This window comes from Schistocerca nitens, chromosome 2 (genome assembly GCF_023898315.1).
Source record: "Schistocerca nitens isolate TAMUIC-IGC-003100 chromosome 2, iqSchNite1.1, whole genome shotgun sequence".
Lineage (NCBI taxonomy): Eukaryota > Metazoa > Arthropoda > Insecta > Orthoptera > Acrididae > Schistocerca > Schistocerca nitens.
The window spans coordinates 339,463,184-339,487,217 of NC_064615.1; the positions used below are offsets into that span (position 1 = coordinate 339,463,184).

The window sequence follows — 24,034 nt, forward strand, 5'->3', positions numbered from 1 at the left end:
AGCGTTGCAGGGTCTCAGCTAACACATTTGCTTCCATATTTTGCACTCTGGTTGTCAAATTTCAGGACATCCTGCTCACAGTGGATACGGACAGGCACTGACAATATGTCGTGCGAATCTCACCCGTCCGATGGTTAACGCCGGTTCACTGCGTCGGCCGTAATGAGGACCAGCTAGGCCTCCAAATAGGAACCCTGCTGGGGACTGGCTAATTGATTCAGTCAGCGGGGGGCGCCGGCAAAGGGGGTTAATGAAAAGCGAGGGTGACAAATATCCCAAAGAGTGACTCATAAGTCCGAGACATATGCCAAAGGTTCTCCGTCTGGCAGCGAAAGACCGTGTTATTTGCAACAAAAATCTATCCTTGCAGGGAACTTTGTTTCCTGAAGCGCTATTCCGCAAAGTCTGCGTAATAGCGTTGGCGACACTCATAACCTCTGCACTGGAGAATCCTTCCGATGCGACCGGTCGCGCTCTTTATACACGGAAAAAAACACAAGTTGTTTAGATGATGCTACCTCTTTCTGTTTCTTATCTGCTAGTTTCTTAGGCTTCAGCGCCCTATTTAGTCACTTTGTATTATAGCCACTTGTTATCATTGATTTCCTTAATTCTTGTTTCAAATTGGCGACGTCACTGATACGATACGTTGTTGGAGTAAAAATGTGTCTTTATTTTCAACAACCGGTTTAGACAGACTTTGCTGTCTTCTTCAGGTCTTCAAATTTTTTGTTAAAAACGTGTTCATTGTGAGTTGGAACCTCACGCCAAGTCATCATGTTGATGGATAAAATATAGCAACTTATACAGAGGTTTGTCAGTAATAATACATTCACAACCAAAAACCACCTTGTGTATATGGCCATGTCCGTATAAGTAGCAGTCACAGATGTTATTTACGTCATAAAAATCACAATATTCAATAAAATGCACAGTAGCACATCTGTTTACGTTAGCCTGACATGTTTCATTAAGTGCTGATCCACCTAAGATGGCGTATATGGTACAACTCAAAGCCATCTTATGTGGACCAGCAATTAATGGAACATGTCTAACAAAGATTTTGAAGACCTGAAGATGACAGCAAAGTTTGTCGATACCAGTTGTTGGAAATAAAAAAATATTTATGCGACCTCGGCTTTAGAAAGTTTTTTTTTTTTACCAAGTAAAAAGGATTTCTCCTTCTCATTTCTCAACACGAGAAAATTCAATGCTCTTGGAGGAAGCGCGCTGAGAACTACCTGTTTTCTTGCTGTCTTGTGGTGATAATCCATGTTTTTGAGTTTTCTATTAACTTTGTGTCCAAATTTTCCATTAGAAAGTCTGTGGAATAGGACATCGAGAAACGAAAAACCGCAAATATCGTCCCTTTGCACAGTGGAACTGATTTAAGGGTGGATGTTCTTGAGATACTCGTGTAAATGCTGTACCTTCTCCTCTCCATGTGGACGGGCGACGAAAGTACCATCCAGGAAAGGAACGGCTCCAATGAGACGGTTTTGTACACTTTCCCCAAACAGCATTTCTTTCTACGTATCAAACGGCTATGAAGAATTATAAGCCCTCGAAGGACACTCCTGTCATTATAAAGAAAACAGTTTACACCATCCGTCACAAGTTTATTTCAGCGTTTCATCATCAGTTGGAGAACTGTTGTGTTACAATGTAGAGCACTTACGCCTTTTAAGAGCAGCAGACCAAATGCAAGGCATGTTATGTTTCATCCGTTGAAGGGTTCAAAATGGTTCAAATGGCTCTGAGCACTATGGGACTTAACTTCTGAGGTCATCAGTCCCCTAGAACTTAGAACTAATAAAACCTAACTAACCTAAGGACATCACACACATCCATGCCCGAGGCAGGATTCGAACCTGCGACCGTAGCGGTCGCGCGGCTCCAGACTGTAGCGCCTAGAACCGCTCTTAGTGCGAACCATCGAAACACGCAGTGGGAAAATAAATCTGTGACTCACTGAGTGAATTGTTTTATTTTTATAACTTGATACGCTTCCGCGGCCAGAGTAAGTTGACATAAAAGTTTTCTGGGCATGATACCGCGTCAAATTGTAAAAGAAATGTTACTGATAACGGTTTGGCCACGGTTACAGTGACCTTCTTCCTTGACTGCTGGTGTGTTTTTTGCTGTCCAGATTCACTTATATTTTTTCATGACTGCTCTGTGAGCATGGCATTACTTTATTTTTCTTTTCTTTTTTTTAAGTTATTGGTCACATGACGCGGAAAGAGTGGGAATTTTATTGTAACAAGTTACCGCGTTGTAAAAGTAGTGATCTCCTGTTGTCTATTGCTTCTTTCAGTGTGTGTCATGGCTGGCAGTCATCGGCGAAGAGGGTGTGGACTGTAGTTTTCCTCCTACGGGACGCAGGGCGCGCGGCAGCAGCTACTCGCCGGTAACGCCCGCGTCTTTTATTGTTAAGGTTGCTTGTTGAACTATGATGATTGGCATCCAGGATGTGGCAAGCCTAAGTCCGTCCCCTCTGTTCATGTCGTTAGAGTGGTTTAGTATTTAGAAGGCTTGTCCAATCTTGCATTTTATAACGGACGTTCAAAAAGAAACGAGCCGGAAGCATAATTACAGAAACAAGTACCATTATGTTAGAAGTATTGACCCTGGCTGTTGAGACACGTGTCCCAGTGTGACACAAGGCGGTGAATGGATGTCTCATAAAATTCCCAGTGCTGCGATGTTAACCATTTCCGCACGTTCAGCTGGACGTCGTCGTCTGAGGTAAATCGTTTGCCCCTCAGAGCCTTTTTAAGGGGACCAAAAAGGGCGCAATCACAGTGAGACAGGTCCGGCTATATGGAGGGTGGCCGGAACCTCCCATTTGAATTTCGGCAGGAGTGCCGCGACTGTGTTGGCCGTATGAGGCTTTGCATCGTCGTGGGGCAGAATGACCCAAGGGGTGAGATTGCCTGGTCGTTTTGATTTGATCGCTTGGCGAAGGGTAGTCAAGGTTTGCGAGTAACGCTGGGCATTCACTGTTATCCTGTGCAGCACGAAGTGAATCAGAACGGGGCCCTCTCGGTCAAAGAAGGAAGTCAGCATAACCTTTCCTGCACTCGTGTGGATGGCTTTGGCTTCTTTTGGAGGTGGTGACCCTAGATGCTTCCACTGGAGTCTCTGTCGTTTTAATTCTGGTTCGAAGTGTTGACACCATGACTCATCTCCAGCCACCACTCGTGCCAGGAACGCATTCCCTTCCCGAGCATAGCGCTGCAGATGAGCGAGACAGTGGGCCATTCGACATGCTTCATGGTGTGGTTGAAGACTGTGGGGCACCCATTGGACATTGCGCAAGTGCAGTCGTTACTTCATGATTGTGTGAACACCTCTGACGCTCAATCCGACCACGGCGGCTATGGCTTTCACTGTCACTCGGCGGTCCTGGGTAATGAGTGCACACACCAGCTGGACGATGTCATCGGTAATGCAAAAATGGTCCCTTGCAAGGGACATGCAGTGTTCGCCGTACACTTGTGCATTCGTCGATGATGTCCATTCCTCCTACTCCTTCCGCTGTCAGAAAACGAACGACACCTCTTTGCGCTTCGTTTGACGCCTCCATGTCACTGTTTGCAATGCGACTGGCAACGTTGGACGATTGAAGCATGCTGCTGCTAGCTCTGTATAGTCACGTGACGTGCACGCGTGCCCTCTAGCGACGGGCTGCGAACTTCCACGCTCTGGTCGGAACCACACATCGTTACACACGCCACAATATTATCCTCCTGTCACCGGTTGCGCATTCCAGACTCCGGCTCATTTCTTTCTGAACGCCCCCATATACCATCCCCGGCTGCTTGGCGAGTACGCAGGTTTCCTTAAATCCTATTTCCTTGCCGCAGTCTTTCTGGTGTTCGGCCTCTGCGTTGCGCAAGTCGGACCTAGCAATCGTGCGACAAGCATATAAAATTTAACGAAACTTGCGTACTTTACGAAGCCACAGAGTTCATTGTTTTGATTAAATGTTCATTTGCATTTTGGTGAAAACAAACATTATTATTCTCCCAAATCGCCGTCCCGGTCGTACCGGAGAGCTTATTTAATTCAATTTTTGTCTTCATCTAGATCTACATCCTTACTCTGCAAAAACTGTGAAGTTCATCTCAGAGTGTAAATCGTGTGCGTCTTTTGAAATAATACCAATGTTTCAGCTGTTTTAAGGTGTTAACGTGTATGCTTTAGAAAACCACGGAAACGTAATTACGGGAATTTGTCTATATTCGGGTGGTATAATTCATGAAACAACATGAATAATTATGAACGAGAAATAAATTCGAAATATATGTATGTGACAAATGATAGTCAGCAGGTTAATGAATATGCATAACTGAAAAAAATGAAACTTGGTATTATACATATAAACGCATTTTTTTTGCTGAAATATATTTAATTTATAGGCGTGTTTCCCCTTTTTACTGCGTCTTTAGTTCATATTTTTCGTCACTTTTCTGTGATATTGCGTAATCTGCATGATACTTAAGTGAAAAAAGGAGACTATGTTTTACATACACAAACGCTTCTATCTTCCTGGAACAAAGTTAATTTTCACATGCGGTTCGCCTTTTACGAGGTATCTTGTGGCTTTTTTTAGTTACTTGTATGCCCTGCCTAATCTGCATTTTCTTTTATCTGGTTCAAATGGCTCTGAGCGCTATGGGACTTAACTTCTGAGGTCATCAGTCCCCTAGAACTTAGAACTACTTAAACCTAACTAACCTAAGGACATCACATACATCCATGCCCGAGGCAGGATTCGAACCTGCGACCGTAGCGGTCTCGCGGTTCCAGACTGTAGCGCCTAGAACCGCTCGGCCACCAATGTTGGCCTTTTATCTGGTCATGGGTTACGATAGGTACTTACATTTCAATTACAAAAATTCAGTATATACTCGCATCGACATATTTTGGTTTCCATGTTTTTCACACTTGGTCATTCGTTAACTAAATGAAGTAAGCACTTCTCAGCTGATGATGCAGTAACTTCAGATTGATAGTGCCAGCATTATGACGATTTTGATGGCTGTAACTTCAGACTGATAGTGCCAGCATTGTGACGATTTTGATGGAAGAACTGAGAAACTGTAAAAATTATGAAAACAAACTTCATAAATTGGCCTGTTCACGTTACAAAGGAAATAAGTACCGCGGCGCGTTAAGCGCGAGTTATTGAGGACCGTAGATTGCATTTCTTCGTTTTTTCAGGCGTCATCAAAATCGATAATCTCTGTGCAGTGGAGATGCATTATACTGCAAATGGTGTTTCTGCAGTCGACTGGAAAACAAAGGCGCGGAGCTATAAGGCAGCCTCGTGGAAAACAGCTCGCAGAAACGTTTTGGACGGTCGAACACAGATGTGTGTCGTCTCAAATGTTGTTACGTTTAGAAGGTGGCCACCACTAACGGAACGTATTCGATACATACATTTTCAGCGTCAGTTTCTTCTACGACATACCTCGAACACGACATTTTTCAGCTGAGCTCAAGTATACGGCCACTACAAATACTCCCTCGGTGATTCGAGCTAGCTACGTCTATCTCTACGTCCATACTCCGCAAGCCACATAGAGGTATGTGGCGGAGAGTAGTTCTGGTACCAATATTTTTCCCCCCTTTCCTGTATCATTTACGAAATGCGCGTAAGAAAAATGATTTTCTCGTCGCGATCATTTCCCAAGACATATGTTGTCCGACTCTTCTTGGAACTTACTCTACCGGAATTTCAATAACAAACTTCTCCAAAAATGGTTCAAATGGCTCTGAGCACTATGGGACTGAACTGCTGAGGTCATTAGTCCCCTAGAACTTAGAACTAGTTAAACCGAACTAACCTAAGGACATCACACACATCCATGCCCGAGGCAGGATTCGAACCTGCGACCGTAGCGGTCTCGCGGTTCCAGACTGCAGCGCCAGAACCGCGCGGCCACTTCGGCCGGCCAAACTTCTCCGCTGGAGTTCGGTGAGCACTTCCGTAATACTCTTGCGCCGACTAAGCGATCCCGAGACGAAAAGCTCTGCTCTTCGTTGGATCTTGTCTTTCAGTTCGATTAAACCAACTTGGTAAAAGTCACAGACTGGCGTGCAGTACTCAAGAGTCGGTCGACCGTTTTGTAAGCCACTTCTTCCCTACCGTTTGTGTTATGTTGTCATCCCGCTTTAGGGCTCTGGACACTCCTGGTTTTTTTTTTTTTTTTTTTTTTTTTTTTTTTTTTTTTTTTTTTTTTTAACGGTAGTTACTGTTTTCAGTGATTTGTTGCCGATAGTGTAACGAACAGTAGTGGATGTCTTCGCCTATTTGTGAGTGGTATGTTACATTTCTACAAGTTGGTTCAACTGCCCCTACCGTTGTCGCTTTATGCAATCCACAATGTTATATCCACCCTCACACTCATCTCTCACCAGTCAGGATTTTTAGTATGTCGTTATGCTACTCCCACCTGCCACTGTACAAAAAATTTGCGATTACGCGAATCATTTTCCACATTCGACCTTTTTCGGCCATCTTTGACTGGCTTTATTACACCACCGGCATAGTCGAGCACTCACTTCTATTCGTCAGGCCCTGTGACGACAAAAATACTGTGTTTGTAAGGGCCGGCCAGCGTGGCCGAGCAGTTCTAGGCGCTACAGTCTGGAACTGCGCGACCACTACGGTCGCAGGTTCGAATCCTGCCTCGGGCATGGATGTGTGTGCTGTCCTTAGGTTAGTTAGGTTTAAGTAGTTCTAAGTTCTAGGGGACTGATGACCTCAGAAGTTAAGTCCGATAGTGCTCAGAGCCATTGAACCATATTTGTAAGGGTGAATTTTGGATCGAATTGTCAACGTAATTAGTTTTAGCGTAACGTTTACAAATGCCGTTTTCCTTTCGTTTCCCTCACGGGCACATTTACAGTAATAATGCTAACGAAATAGCTTACTATGGTGATGTCGTAATAGCCCAATCAATAGAGCCCCAAAAATATCGAATATTTGGAATAGCCCGTGCAGCCGGAATTTTTTTACGATGGTAGGAGAGACTGCCACGAACAACATACTGGAAATCCTGAGTGGTGAGGGATGAGTATGCGGGTGGAGGTGCGTTTGAAGATCACTTTTGTACGTTACCTCGAAAACCGTGTCCTCCAGCGAAAACGTATCCCACTACAAAATTTAACTATATTAAATTTCCAATGGAAATGTCCTGTTCAACTTTTTCTGTAAGAGTAATAGTTTGCGCGTAGCGAGAGAGAGAATATGGAAAGCTCGTATGTGGTTCCTGAAGGTCGGATATAACATTGCGGGTTGCATAAGACGACATCGGTAGGGGCAACTTTATCGCCCTGTATGAGTTACGATCCAACTGCCAGTCGCTGTATCACTCGCTGATCCTGTGCAGGTCTTTCTGCAGCTTTTTATTGACAACAGCATCATCCGCGAATAGTGTCACGGCGCCCCCAATGCTATCCACCAGATGACTGATTAAATCGTAAACATTAACAGCCCTATAACACTCCTTTACGCTACTCTAGAAACTACATCTATCGATTTTGCTCCAATAAGAAAACATGTTTAGTTCTACATGCAAGCGCATTCTGAATCTAATCAGAAATGTAGTCCGATGGTCGGTAAGCTCTTACGTGACACCGACAAAACACTGATGCACGCCTCTTGTATGAACTGAGCTGCACTCTGTTGTAAAGAACACAAGGTAATAAGATCGTGCTGTGGGAAACCACAAACGTTTTCCAGGTAAACTGAATTACGGCGGTAGATCCATGACTAAACACTAGATAAAATACGAATAACAGTTATGTTCGTTTTCATTGCCATTTTCTACGATTATCGAAGATGATGACATATGGAGACGGTCTGAAGCACTTGACTTTAGTATGATTAAGCTCGGTATAGTGCAAGAATTCTTATTAGGGCTTCCCACCCACATTTCTATGTTGTTTAAACTAAAAGCAACTGTTTTACATTATGTACACTTACGCCGTAGAGTTTGTGGGAAACTTAATTCTCGGCCATACACGATCAGCCTTTACATAGCCTCATAACGCTTCCTCGGGACGTAATATAACTAACCGAGTGAATGCTCAAGTTTAGAAATTTTAATTAGCAACAGAAGATCGCATTGCGTGGTATTCAGTGTGTGAAGCACCGGTTGTAAACGCATCTTTGCTGCTCTTGTGGACAGGAACGGTGCCAGCAGTGTAGCTCACTCGGCGGTGCTGATGGTCGCCAGAAGAGGGCGGTCGATACGGCAGTCGAAGCGAGACCACGGGTCGACCATCAATCAGCGGCGCTGGCGGTCAGCGCCCCCGCGTCGCCACGGTAATAACAGCGCCTATCGCGTGCCCACGTCGGCTCGTGTTCCTCCCACTATGTTCACCACCGCGGCCAGCGTGTTGCGCGACAAAGTCTTCGATGTTAGCAACGTCGCACTTCACAACATATCGCCATATCTACATTTATACCTGCACTCTCTAACACATAAAATGCAAAAAACTGGTGATTTCTCAAACTGGGGAACAATCAAGAATGGGGTGCCGCAAGGTTCGGTCTTGGGTCCGCTGCTGTTCTTAATATATATTAATGACTTGCCATTCTATATTCACGAAGATGCAAAGCTGGTACTTTTTGCCGATGATACAAGTATAGCTATCACATGCAACAGACAAGAATTAACTGGTGAAATTGTGAACGATGTTTTCAGAAAATCATTAAGTGGTTCTCTGCAAATGGGCTCTCATTAAACATTGACAAAACACAGTATATACAGTTCCACACAGTAAATGGAATGACACCATTAATAACTATAGACTTCGATCAGAAATCGGTAGCTAAGGTAGAATATTCAAAATTTCTAGCTGCATGCATTGATGAGGGGTTGAACTGGAAAAAACACACTGAAGATCTGCTGAAACTTTTGAGTTCAGGTACTTATGCTATTAGGGTCATTGCAAATTTTGGAGATATACATCTGAGTAAATCAGCTTACCACGCCTATTTTCATTCTCTACTTTTGTATGGCATCATATTCTGGGGTAACTCATCATTGAATAAAAGAGTATTCATTGCACAAAAGCGTGTAATCAGAATAATTGCTGGAGCTTATCCAAGATCATCCTGCATACACTTATTTAAAGAGCTAGAGATCTTCACTGTTGTTGTTGTTGTTGTTGTTGTTGTCTTCAGTCCTGAGACTGGTTTGATGCAGCTCTCCATGCTACTCTATCCTGTGCAAGCTTCTTCATCTCCCAGTACTTACTGCAACCTACATCCTTCTGAATCTGCTTAGTGTATTCATCTCTTGGTCTCCCTCTACGATTTTTACCCTCCACGCTGCGCTCCAATGCTAAATTTGTGATCCCTTGATGCCTCAGAACATGTCCTACCAACCGGTCCCTTAATCTTGTCAAGTTGTGCCACAAACTCCTCTTCTCCCCAATTCTATTCAATACCTCCTCATTAGTTATGTGATCTACCCATCTAATCTTCAGCATTCTTCTGTAGCACCACATTACGAAAGCTTCTATTCTCTTCTTGTCCAAACTATTTATCGTCCATGTTTCACTTCCATACATGGTTACACTCCATACAAATACTTTCAGAAACGACTTCCTGACACTTAAATCAATACTCGATGTTAACAAATTTCTCTTCTTCAGAAACGCTTTCCTTGCCATTAACAGTCTACATTTTATATCCTCTCTACTTCGACCATCATCAGTTATTTTGCTCCCCAAATAGCAAAACTCCTTTACTACTTTAAGTGTCTCATTTCCTAATCTAATTCCCTCAGCATCACTCGACTTAATTCGACTACATTCCATTATCTTCGTTTTGCTTTTGTTGATGTTCATCTTATATCCTCCTTTCAAGACACTATCCATTCCGTTCAACAGCTCTTCCAAGTCCTTTGCTGTCTCTGACAGAATTACAATGTCATCGGCGAACCTCAACGTTTTTATTTCTTCTCCATGGATTTTAATACCTACTCCGAATTTTTCTTTTGTTTCCTTTACTGCTTGCTCAATATACAGATTGAATAACATTGGGGACAGGCTACAACCCTGTCTCACGCCCTTCCCAACTGCTGCTTCCCTTTCATGCCCCTCGACTCTTATAACTGCCATCTGGTTTCTGTACAAATTGTAAATAGCCTTTCGCTCCCTGTATTTTACCCCTGCCACCTTTAGAATTTGAAAGAGAGTATTCCAGTCAACATTGTCAAAAGCTTTCTTCACTGTAGCCTCATAATATATATATTCTCTTATGAAATTTGTTATTAACAACCCGAACGAATTCAAAAGTAATAGCAGTGTACATGGCTACAACACTAGGAAAAAGGATGATCTTCATTGCTCAAGGTTAAATCTAACTTTGGCTCAGAAGGGGGTAAATTATGCTGCCACAAAAGTCTTTGGTCACTTACCTAATAGCATCAAAAGTCTGACAGATATCCATATAGCATTTAAAAGGAAATTAAAAGAATTTCTTAATGGCAACTCCTTCTACTCATTAGATGAATCCACCCACAAAAAAAATAAAAATATTGAGTGTCATGTAATATTTTGTGTAATGTAATATCTTACATAGACACCTTTTATTAACCTGACACGTTCCACATCATTACGAAGTGTCGTATTCATGATCTATGGAACAAGTACTAATTTAATCTAATGTAATCTAATCTAACCTATTGGTAGTGCATGGCGAAGGTACGTTGTAACAGTTAACTAATGCTGCGAAATAAAGTCGCATAGGAAGACTGCGACCATAGTGTAAGTCAAGAGCACTGCTGAATGGATCGCATGAAAAATGAAGAGATAACTTGTTGTTCAGCAAATTATATTTGACGCATTTCGAGCGTAGCCTTTCTTAAGAATGTGTGCCAAACGAAATACAAAGTTTTCAGCCCACAAGTATACCATATAGTAATCTTTAAGAGGAAATATATTAAATATGTTACAAAAACTTGCAAAATAAATTCTACGTACCAAACATAATGTCCTCTTTCAAAGTATAGTGTCACATACTAACGACCTCTCCAACAGTGCTCAACTAAAGATGAATCGCCGTTACAAAATCTAAGTGAAGATAAATGTCTCCATGTGGCATGGTTATAAGACAGTAGTGGTCTATTAAATGCAATGATTTAAATTGTATATGCAAAGATACATAATAGATCATATAATTCATTTGAGTTGCGGTGGATAAGGGGTTGAAAGAAGAACAGGAGGGAGAAGGAATGGGGGAGCAGCATATTGGGATGATGATAAACCAGTCTTGATTCATGCGAGTAAGAACCAGTAACGTAAAAACCCAACAAATTCCAAAATAAATATAAATACAGGCGAGGTGTTAGAGGGACAGGGGAGGGGGGGGGGGCAGAATCATCTTTACTGAAATTCGTGCTTCCGCTGCGTCAACAGAGTATTTTATAAAGCAATGAAATATCTAGTAGATAGAATTACAAGCGGTACTAAACATCGTTGCGCTGCTGAAATAAAATACAATATGCAAACTACACAGTATTTACAAATTGCATACACCAAGCAGCAATGAAAAACAAAGTATTAGAAAGCCATACGCTTAGGGATAGATTAAAATATAGAAATATACATACATTTGTCATAATTTAAAAGGGATAGCAACACTGAAAGTCACAACACGTTTAGCTGAGCCCACAAGAACAGTTTATCTCGACAGTTACACAATAAAGCTAAAGAAGAAGGCTGCTACAGATTCAACTTAAAAGCACTTTCACACTTGTTTACAAAAAGCTGATCTATAATGGAAAGTATAACCAACCTTGTGGTATGAAGTAGATATCTGCAGAGGAATCATAACCACAGAATAAACTTAAAACTTTGCTTACATAAATAACGACACCCTTCTGGCTGAGGGTACAAAAGCACTTATCGTTAAACAGATGTGACTTGTCTTTAATGTAAGGATTGATCTAAGTTTCTTCTATGGACATGACTTCTCTGCACAAATCTATTTCACAGCAAAGGCTGGTTATACGAAGGAAGACAGGAATGTAACGCACATTAATTTTACTATCAAAAAGTTTAGTAGGTAAAACAAAACAAAAAATCACAAATGAACTTATTTCTTTTACCTACATAGTGACCAAAGTTCTCAATACATTTCTCCCATCTTTGTACCAGTTTCATTATCCCCTGTTCGTAGAAGTTCGTTTGGTTGTAGTGCAGCCGTCTGCGGACAGCTGATTTCACTTCCACATCATTCGCAAAGCGTTGGCCAGCCAGGAATTTCTTCATGAGGCCAGACAGACGAAAGTCCGACTGCATAAGATCCAGACCCTATGGTGAATGCTGAAGCACCTCCCACCGAAATTGGGCAATTTTCTCACGAGCAGGGGCAGCAACACGGGGGCGAGCACTGTCATGAAGAAGTTCGACTCCGTCAACATTAATGTTGCGGCGTTTGTCACAGAGGCCGCGACGGAACTTAACCTGGGTTTTAATGTAGCCTGCAGCATTCACTGTGCTTCCGTGTTCAATAAGGTACACCAGTAACACACTATGCATATCCCAGAAAACTGCCACAAGCACTTTCCTAGCAGACTGAGTTACACACACATCACTTCAGTGCCATGACTTACGTCAAATGTGAAGACTCACATGATTGCCTGCTAACGGCTATACACCACCTACGGCGCTCCAAAGCGACCGGTGTGTTCTTATTCGGGCCACGGGCCGGCTCCAAATGTTTACCCCAATCTTGTAAATGGATGCAGTCGTATCCTTTCTCGTTATTATGGACATAATCTTGCATTTCTCCACATTTCAGCAAATTAGCTGAACATTCTGTCTAAGTCGCTACACATGAAACTTTTGCGCATGTGCTAGTGCTGCCACCAGCCGTCTTTGGGTGGCTTTTGCACGTTGACGTCGAACATAGGCGATGCTCACATGAATGTGACTGGGCCATGCAGATCGTTTGGAAGAACTGGAGATATAATCACATCACAAATATATGAAGTAGAAACATTGAATGAAAAACTGTAATTGTGAATCAGTGAATTTCTTCTGATACCTCCATAGTATAATAAAAAAAATATAGTGATACACAGAAATGAGTACGTTTGTAAATATATGCCGCGCGGGATTAGCCGAGCGGTCAATGGCACCGCAATCGTGGACTGTGCGGCTGGTCCCGGCCGAGATTCGAGTCCTCCCTCGGGCATGGGTGTGTGTGTTTGTCCTTAGGATAATTTAGGTTAAGTAGTGTGTAAGCCTAGGGACTGATGACCTTAGCAGTTAAGTCCCATAAGATTTCACACACATTTGAACATCTTTTTGTAAATACACTCCTGGAAATGGAAAAAAGAACACAGTGACACAGGTGTGTCAGACCCACCATACTTGCTCCGGACACTGCGAGAGGGCTGTACAAGCAATGATCACACGCACGGCACAGCAGACACACCAGGAACCGCGGTGTTGGCCGTCGAATGGCGCTAGCTGCGCAGCATTTGTGCACCGCCGCCGTCAGTGTCAGCCAGTTTGCCGTGGCATACGGAGCTCCATCGCAGTCTTTAACACTGGTAGCATGCCGCGACAGCGTGGACGTGAACCGTATGTGCAGTTGACGGACTTTGAGCGAGGGCGTATAGTGGGCATGCGGGAGGCCGGGTGGACGTACCGCCGAATTGCTCAACACGTGGGGCGTGAGGTCTCCACAGTACATCGATGTTGTCGCCAGTGGTCGGCGGAAGGTGCACGTGCCCGTCGACCTGGGACCGGACCGCAGCGACGCACGGATGCACGCCAAGACCGTAGGATCCTACGCAGTGCCGTAGGGGACCGCACCGCCACTTCCCAGCAAATTAGGGACACTGTTGCTCCTGGGGTATCGGCGAGGACCATTCGCAACCGTCTCCAAGAAGCTGGGCTACGGTCCCGCACACCGTTAGGCCGTCTTCCGCTCACGCCCCAACATCGTGCAGCCCGCCCCCAGTGGTGTCGCGACAGGCGTGAATGGAGGGACGAATGGACACGTGTCGTCTTCAGCGATGAGAGTCGCTTCTGCCTTGGTGCCAATGATGGTCGTATGCGTGTTTGGCGCCGTGCAGGTGAGCGCCACAATCAGGACTGCATACGACCGAGGCACACAGGGCCAACACCCGGCATCATGGTGTGGGGAGCGATCTCCTACACTGGCCGTACACCACTGGTGATCGTCGAGGGGACACTGAATAGTGCACGGTACATCCAAACCGTTATCGAACCCATCGTTCTACCATTCCTAGACCTGTAAGGGAACTTGCTGTTCCAACAGGACAATGCACGTCCGCATGTATCCCGTGCCACCCAACGTGCTCTAGAAGATGTAAGTCAACTACCCTGGCCAGCAAGATCTCCGGATCTGTCCCCCATTGAGCATGTTTGGGACTGGATGAAGCGTCGTCTCACGCGGTCTGCACGTCCAGCACGAACGCTGGTCCAACTGAGGCGCCAGGTGGAAATGGCATGGCAAGCCGTTCCACAGGACTACATCCAGCATCTCTACGATCGTCTCCATGGGAGAATAGCAGCCTGCATTGCTGCGAAAGGTGGATATACACTGTACTAGTGCCGACATTGTGCATGCTCTGTTGCCTGTGTCTATGTGCCTGTGGTTCTGTCAGTGTGATCATGTGATGTATCTGACCCCAGGAATGTGTCAATAAAGTTTCCCCTTCCTGGGACAATGAATTCACGGTGTTCTTATTTCAATTTCCAGGAGTGTATATATAAGCTTTTAATGATCCATATTGTTAAGATAAATAACCACTGTGCGAAAGAAATGTGGTCGACTTATAGCGTTATCGCTGTTGACTATACGTAAAAATATCTTTGTAACTGTACTTTTCTGTTTTCACTGACTGTGCGCAGAAAATACTGTGTGATGTTTAATGCGTGCGAGTTTCTGTACAATTTGACCATATGAAGCTCCCAAGCAGAAGTTCTTTCGAAATTTGCCGTTAATTCTATACAAAGATATATCATTAATCAAAAATAACGCTCGTTTTTGTGTATTACAGTAATGACAACAAAACACTGTACCACCGCACAAATCGAAAATGTGTCGAATAAATGGCATAACACACAAAAAATGCACTTGAAAATGGGTATATTTTCCGAAACGTATCGTGCAAAGAATAAATAAGAAGAAAATCGTGAGTTGTAGCGGAAAAGTCATTTTGTAAACACACCCAGTGTTTTTGCCGTCGTAGGCCTTTAGCAACCATTTTCTAATGGCTAAAATTTAAAAAAATATATTGATCCGAATGGATAAGACTTTATCTTCTGCATAAATAAAGAAAGAAACCAGGGATAAATTTTAACTTTCACACCGGGCTACCAAGTTTTTATTTTCAACAAAGCTTCCAGGTATTGCAAGACTGTAGTGCATACGACTTTTAGGATTGACGTTGTAATTTACCTTCCATGAATGTTCAATGTGACCTCCACTCGACGCACAACACAAACAGTCAAACTCGTGCTGTACTTCTGCATGTCTGAAGCTACTGCAGTCATTACTCGCCGCTAGGCGGGGTAGCAGTTTACTGAGAACGAAGCTGGCCCCTTGTGGCCGAGCGGTTCTAGGCGCTTCAGTCCGGAACCGCGCTGCTGCTACGGTCGCAGGTTCTAATCCTGCCTCGGGGATGGACGTGTGTGTGATGTCCTTAGGTTAGTGAGGTTTAAGTAGTTCTAAGTTCTAGGGGACTGATGTCCTCAGATGTTAAGTCCCATAGTGCTTAGAGTCATTTGAACCATTTTTTGTTAGAACGAAGGAACATAGACAGAGTGTTTACGTTCGTTTCAGCAGTTGCCCGAGAGCGCCAGAAAACAGTCGTTACAGCGCATGCGCAACTACCATGGCGTTGGAAGTCCGTGCTCGGTGTTCACTCTGCTCAAACGCTTTACGTTGCATTTTCGTTTGTAATTGCGTGCCTGCTGGGTATCACGCGACCATATGCAGCACTGCGGCCAGTTGTTCAGATGGGACATACAGAATTATTATATTTTCGGCAATTGTTTTATCCAGGTAAGTAATGCAAAAGAGGGAGACGACTTGGCAGATATTAATTTCAAAACTAGACTCTACAACTCAAAGTACGCTAAATTTTGCTACGTGGTGATTTTAACATAGATCATTTTTTTAAAATTCATTCTCTAGAATAATATTACGTAGCATTTCCAACCAGGTTTGCATCTACACAGCACGGCAAGTGGTTAGTAAGAAGGAACACATATTTCTTGCAGAAAATAAAAAACAGTTGCTTTTATACTGTAGAACTAGAAGCAATAATTTATTTCAAGGTATTTCATATTCTACAAAAAATTAACAAGACTAGCTGTGAAGCTAAGAAGCTGTACAACCTGCAATTTATATTCTATTGTAGGAATAATTGTAAAGCCATGTGGTGAGTTACGATGATAAAACATGGTGTGTTGTCAGTCTGTGAATTACCAAAGAATGGCATTCTGTAAATTTGAGTGATAAACAACACAAATTACGAAATAACGTCTAGCCTAGAGAAGGTGCCGCACAAGTGTTGAAGCACGTCTTGTGACCGGAAAATTATTGTGTTTCACGGAAGGCAGATTTGTAAAATTTGCTAATCTGTAAATATGTTTGAAACAAAATATTTCATTCAACACCACTGACCAAATTTGCCTGCTTAGTCACTTCAAGAGAACTTTTACATATCTTTGTACGTATATAGCACTAATAAAAGTTACATTGTGCCATAAAGGTAACAAAACATCAGAGAATACTCCAAGAGTATCCGAATTTTATAAGCCACACTAAAATGCATAATTCTTGTATCCAGATTCGCCTTAAGAATCTGGTTTTAAGCTTTTCAGTGTGGATTTCTGGACGCCAGTTTTCTTGGAGTACCATTACTGTATTATCTCATGTTTGATTCTTTATGTGGCACTTTGCAATGCGTGCTAGATAAGAAAAATGTGCATTTGAAGTTCAGCAAGCAGTTGAAACTAGCCAATAGTGTGGAATGAAATACTTCATTTGAAATAGGTTGACTGCCTCTGCGGAAAGCCAAATTTGTTCAGTAAACAGACCAAAAAACTTCATTGTTCTGCATGACTATTCATGCTTGATTGCTAATAAAGCGATAACAAGATAAAATCAGGAAACTGGAAGTAATAACACCTTATTTTAGTCTCCCTTGAGTATCTGGATATATTTTAATTCACTTGATAGTTCCCAGCTACAGAAATCCGTTTTGTTTTCATCTGGCGTGAGAGCTGTAAACGAAGAGGAAACAGCAAAGTAACGAAACACAAAAGTGGGTCATGTGGAGACTACCCTCCCACTACAATTCAGACTACTCTGTGCATGTGCGGATCTGGCCACTTGAAGCAGACAGAAGCGGGGGAGGGTGCTGCTCATACGTGACTTCATCTCTGACATACGCCTGAGTCCGCTGGCAACTGCTCACACAAGTTTTTTAAAAACCCTTCACAAAAAAAATCACATACCGTGAGATGAGGTGACCTCATAGGCCTTTACGCTGTACGAGGTGCAGTGCAGTATTCTCGACGAAAACAAACTCGCACAGTTGTGTCTGAATTGCACCTGTTCTAACGGAGAACGCAAAACGCCTTTTGTTGCCGTTTTATCGCCATCTTGACGCGCGATTGGTAACCAATGAGGGAGCGAGTTAGTTGCACTAGGGAAACCTCCAGCGACAACCACGTAAATCGACAATTTACAACTGGCGACAAGGTACTCTCCTAGGTTTCGTGCGTGAGTTAAAATTCACGCCCAAGCGTCTAGCAAACGGATGACTGGGGAAAGAGTAAGACATCAGAATGTAGTGAGAGCAGGCGTGGTCTGTAGTGGCGACCGTACTGACACAGTCGTCGACGGGAGGGCGTCGCGTGTCGGCCCCGCCCTGCGTCAGGTGGCGGGCGTCGATTAGCTGATTGGCCGCTGGGACCGTTCGTTGCGTGGGAGCGCCTGGAAGCGAGCGCGACGTCTCTATCTATTCACCGAGCATCATCCCATTACAGGTGCCACTCCTTTCTCCCTGGCGGCGGAGGGCGCAGTGACGCGGAAGGACAGGAGCTGCCTGGTAGCGCAGAGGCGCCGCTGCGGGATTAACTCCGAACGTGAAACAAAATAAACGTGGTGCTTTGTAGTTGCTGTACCGCCTGTACTGAAAAACTGAGTGCGCAAGTTGAAACTCGTATGTGTAACATTACTTATGTTAATGACACCTTTGCTCTGTGGGGATCTTAATTTGCGGAACATGCATAAAAGGAAGAAACACGAGAAGAAGTCTTCTCTTATGCGTAGCTAGACGCACTGAGAGCATAGTACATGTGTGGAAAGCACTACATAGTTCACTTTTATTATACACTATGACTCATAATTAAAAGTGAAAACTGACGTGGCTGGAAGTATAGATGGAAGAAGCATAAAGGTTCTAATGAACGTGAGTGGTTCCGAGCCGCTACTGCCGTAATTGCGAAACATTGCCACAGACAATGAACGACAGCTACTCGTGTTTCAACTACACATCCCCTCCGAATTGACAGACTGAAAGCGAGCTCAGTACTCGTTTGCGTGGAGTAAGTCTAACTCAATTAAATTTATGAGCTAATTAGTAATTAAATGAATTAATATCGCACTGAATCACTGGGATGTTATCTTCCTGGCTAACACTGGATCAGATTCAAAATAAAACTTTCGTATTAACATCAAATAAACACATAAAAAATCAAATCGGATGGCTCTTGGAGCGCCAGACGAAAAAGTTGAACACGCTGCACAAGTAACGCTACGAAACACAGTTTAGAAACCATTTAACATTTATTCAGAAACAAAATCACAAGTAACTTCATTTACGAACAATAATGATTACTAAAGGAATATCTGATATTTTTTGTATAATACGGTAGTTATTTGATAAACTACACTGGTGTCCAAAATTAAAGCAACAGACTAAAATTTTGCGAGGGTGCGTTTATTTTGCCACAAAACAGTATAAACAAGTGATACCTAAGTCGTAGCAATGTAACGAATACAGAACGTAAACAACTGCAACCTGTATAACAGTAGAAAAAATCCATTCATTTTTTTTTTCAAATTAATAGATTTGCACACACATTCCGACAACTGGTTAATGTGCTCACTATGGGATGTGACCGCCCCTGACAGCAATACAGACCTGACAACGACCGAAAATGCTGTGAATAACGTCATTTTGAGGCAATAACGCCCATTCTTCCTACGGAGCTGCTCGCAAGTCTTGGAGAATGGTTGGCGGATGTTAACGGGTAGCAACCCGTCTCCCTAGTGAATCCCTGGCATGCTCTAAGGGATTCAGATCGGGACAGCGAGTAGGTCTCGCCGTGTGTGCATATCTTCCTTTTCCAAGAAAACGTGAACCACTCGTGCTCTATGAGGTCGACCATTATCGCCCATCGTTACGAAGTCTGGGCGCGTGGCATCTCTCAACAACCACACATCATGTTCCAAGATCTCGTCACAATACCTGGCAGCAGTTAAATCATTCCAGTTCACCCGTACAATTTCGTGAGGAGGTATTTGAGTGGTCAACATTATCCCTGCCCACTTCATTAGCGATCCTCCTCGATATCGGTCTCTTTCCACGATTTTCGGGTCTCGAAATCGTGTTCCACATTCCCTTCAGACGCGAATACTTCGAGAATGACTCTCCAGACCAAATCGGGACTGATCTGTGAAAAGAACATTGGCCCACTGTCGACTATCTGGGTGGCATGTTGACGATGTAGGCGTTCCCTTCTATGAAGACGCGTCAGAGGCACATATACAGCTGGTCTCCGACAGTAAAGGCTGTTCTGCACTGTTCTCTACACTGTTTGCCTTGATAAAACACGTCCAGTGGATGCTGAGAGGTCAGATGCCAGTTTCTACGGAGTACTAAGGCGGTACCGTCGAGCTCTTAGAGCCAAAGAACGGTCGATACTTTCCGATGTCACATGTGGTCGGCCCTGCGCTCTTCTTCGGGATACAGTTTTGGTCTCTATAAACTGTCACCACATCCGAGAAATAACAGAACGATTCACGTTAAGCCATCGAGCCACTTGAGTTTCAGACTGTCCTGCTTCCATTCTCTTTGCTATACTGCGCCGTCTGTAACTCTGTATGCAGCTATTGTGTATGGGGGGGGGGGGGGGGGGGGGATCTACCCGACAAACACTACTCCGTTCGACAGGTGTCCTGACGTCATCGTTGGCGTAGTTTGCAGTTGACCGAAATGCCATCTTTCGTGCAGAACACGATCATACGGCCGTCCGTTGTCAGTTTGTATGACTAAACCCTGAATTAGACACAGGACGGGGAAATAGCGGTTCGTTGCTTTAATTTTGGATGCCAGTGTACATGTTAACACGTGGGAAAAGCCTAGATTTGGTATAAGGAAGGATTCAATTCATCCACATGCACACGTACATTCATCCCGCCATACACGGGCAGAAAGAAGAGAAAAAGAATAAATTTAAACACCATATAAAAATACGACGGGTCAGAGAAACGGTAGCTTAACTGATCAACCGCGTGGTCGGTAGCTCCCGTAGAAATTCTCCATCTCGGAGGTACAAGAAAATACGTAAATATGTAGGATGAAAGCAAATTCTCATACGTTTCGATATTCGAGTTGAATAACACGCTCGAATTAATAATAGTTTACGTAACGAACACAAAGAAGCACTGTACTCACGGAAGTTATTCAAATAAAATACAATTATGCACACACGATACAAAAAAAAAAAAATCGCAGAAAGAGAAGGTAAGACGTACAGAGCGGAAGGCTCTAATGCACCGCACGAGAAGTATGTGCTCTATAACCAATTCACGTGCTACTAGAAACCCGAAACTCTCGAAAGTAATTTAAAACTGAAACGTGGAAAAAGAATTCTAACACGCAAACGGATAATACACACACGACGAATTCACAAATAAAGACTTCCCTCTAACTAAAGCGAAACACAGACTTGACCAACCACTCTTCCATCGCTAAATAGCGGTAGGGCAAAGAACTGCATTAAGTAATAGAAATATTAATAAGCATCGTGCCTTACTGAAATAGATACGCCGGATATGATTTACCATAGCTATACTTCTAAGAAACATATTAGCATCTCACCCTCAACCAAACCCTTACACATTCCAACTACCTAAACCTACATAACAAGAGATGACTAGAGCTGACGAAGTCTTCTACCGACGACCATCCGAGCAGTAATGTTCCACACTCCCAGACGGAGGTCCACAGTAAGTAGCGGAAATGTGCAGAGAAAACGCGTTCCAGCTTACCTGTGCCAACCTCTACAGTAGCTGCTGGCCTGCGTCCCAGTGGCCCAGCAGAAGCTACTTAACCTACACACAAATGTTGGCTAAACTGTTACTACCGCTCAAAGACTTCCAGCCCAAGACCCAAAGCACAGGGAACCGTCACCCACAGACACACACTCTCTAGAAAGAAATAATTAAAAGAAGATAAATCCAATTAATTTTACAGTCAGCTTACATTCAAACAATTATTGGAATCAGAAACAGCAGTTCTCCATACAGTGTTCCACTACTACTGTAGACAATAACACAAACGAAAAGTTATTTAAATTTCAATGACAAAAGTATGTTGACACTATTGCAACCAAAGTAATTTTATGATTTTATGCTGCATTTTAGAGATAACTGCAAGTGTTTATAGCCTCGTAACTCTGACATTGCCGAATGGTTGTTGCTATAAATGACTCCATTTACGACCTTAAATTGAGAGGTAACCATTAGGGAACAGTAATTAGTTTTGGTCATGTTTTTGCGAATTTTCAAACGGTCAGCATTATCGTAAGTTACGTAATTCAGTACAGTTTCCATAAAGCGTTGCCGGCCGTTACCTATTATTGGTGTTCGTCTCGTGTATTCACCTCTGCTCCTGAAGCCCACCAGTATGCGCTCTGCTGTTCTAAGGAACATACAACTTGCTCGTGAAGCTGTCCTGACTTGCACAGAGTATACGACAGTCGAATAAATGGATATGATTTTTGTGTACTGTCACGTCACCGCGTGTTTCCGACATTGGCGTTGAGAAGGCCAAGTACAGTAATATCGTGGTTGGGTAGTACTCACTCCGCGAGGCATTGCGGAGAGATTTGGTATTTAATCCAAAACATAGCGTCTACTCTAGTGATCAGGAAGCTTACGTCACAATGTCCCTTCCCTTGCCAGCCAAATACTGGTAGTAAGAATGCCTTCCACCACGACGATTCGATCGCCTACATTACTAGTCGTGCGCCACTGCACAAGCTTACATTAGCGACGTCTGCTACTTTTAACATTAAATTTAGGGCCTCCCTTCAGCCCCACACTATGAAAACCATAAAAAAACCTGAATAGATTCAAGCAAGTAGCCCGTAATGATATTTTCCTAGCGGAATTTATCCTGAAGTGTCTTCCAGTCTGTTCAAGTATTCTTCTGAAAACTAAAACCTCGTCTTGACAGAAGATGACCTTTCACAAGAAAAACGAATAAACAGCTTATTCTTGTAAATGAATAAAATAAAATCTTCGTAGAAACTAAAACACATATACCTCGACTTTGAAAACTCAAAACGTCAACACCCGGGAAATAAGTATAATACATTACTCTTCTAAATAATAAGAATGAAAGAAAATTTTTCTTCTGAGAGAAAACAAGCAATAGACAGTCTTCTTGAAAAAAAAACAATTAACTCATTTTTTAAAAAAAATCCAGTGCACAAGTGCTTTCAATGAGAGCCAGTATTGGTTCATAAAAAACAGTGTCCGCCCCTGGTAGCTGAGTGGTCAGCGCGACGGAATGTCATATCTAACGGCCCGGGTTCGATTCCCGGCTGGGTCGGAGATTTTCTCCGCTCAGGGACTGGGTGTTGTGTTGTCCGTGTCATCGTCACTTCATCCCCATCGACACGCAAGTCGCCGAAGTTGCGTCAACTAGAAAGACTCGCACCAGGCGAACGGTCTACCCGACGGGAGGCCCTAACCACACGGCACAATAATAATAATAATAAACAATAATATTCTTTTGTAAGAACAATAAAAATTTCTGTACTGAGTCAGATTCCTAGAAAATTCTAAATATTTCTGTTGTTTTTCTTTAATAACGAGTGTTGCTGAATCAGAAAATCACTACTGCGTGTTCTGTGTGGAACTGAAGTCGAAAAAATGTAACAGACAGAGCAATCCACACACCAGACATAAGCGCTCTGCTTTGCAACCGGATAGAAGAGCCAACACGGTCATAGACAGACGAAAATCACAACGCCAGAAAATAATTAATGTAGAGTAATGACATGTCGGGAATACATTTATCTAGGTAACATCTTTAAGTGATTAACAGTGCAAGATGACAGGTTAATGTATGTCTGCCACGTAGTGAAGCAAATTTTAAATCTAATTTAAAATCATTTCTCCTGGACAAGTTCTTCTATTCCCTCTGACGAAATTCTACTTCAAAGCTGGTAGACAGTTAAAAAAACTCGTTATTATGTATAGTTGTATGAATAGGAATAAAATGATATTGTGTTCATTGAAGTTAACATTAATCATGTGCACACATCCTGTGAACTGACTCGTTTCACACCATATCGATAAAAGCATCGCTCATATGATCTACGGAACACGTAAATAACTGACTGCAGGCGCGAGATGTGCCACTGCAGACGTGAAATGCTCCTACTTTAATAACCATTGTCAGTTATGCAGTGTGCGGACGACGCTAGAGTTGTCTTCCGATGATGTCCCATGTATGCTCGACAGTAGATAGATCTTGTGATCTAGCAGGCCAAGCCAACATGTCGGCACGCCGTAAAGCATGTTGGGTTACAAGAGCGGTATGTGGGCGAGAGCTGTCCTGTTGGAACCCACAGGTCGAATCACCAGGCTGACGTGCAAATTGCAATCATAATGAGTGGAAACATCACGAGTGTGCTCCTGCTGTCACACGAA

General features: G+C 43.2%; 1 protein-coding gene across 1 annotated transcript in view; it reads left to right on the top strand.

Moving 5' to 3' along the window:
* Positions 1–2,320: 2,320 nt before the first annotated feature.
* The window catches only part of LOC126236133 (acyl-CoA Delta-9 desaturase-like), a 155,773-nt gene continuing 134,059 nt past the window's right edge, over positions 2,321–24,034 (top strand). Inside the window, exon 1 of the mRNA XM_049945213.1 lies at positions 2,321–2,410. The gene's annotated coding sequence lies outside the window, so the exon portion shown is untranslated. The remainder of the gene's footprint in view (positions 2,411–24,034) is intronic.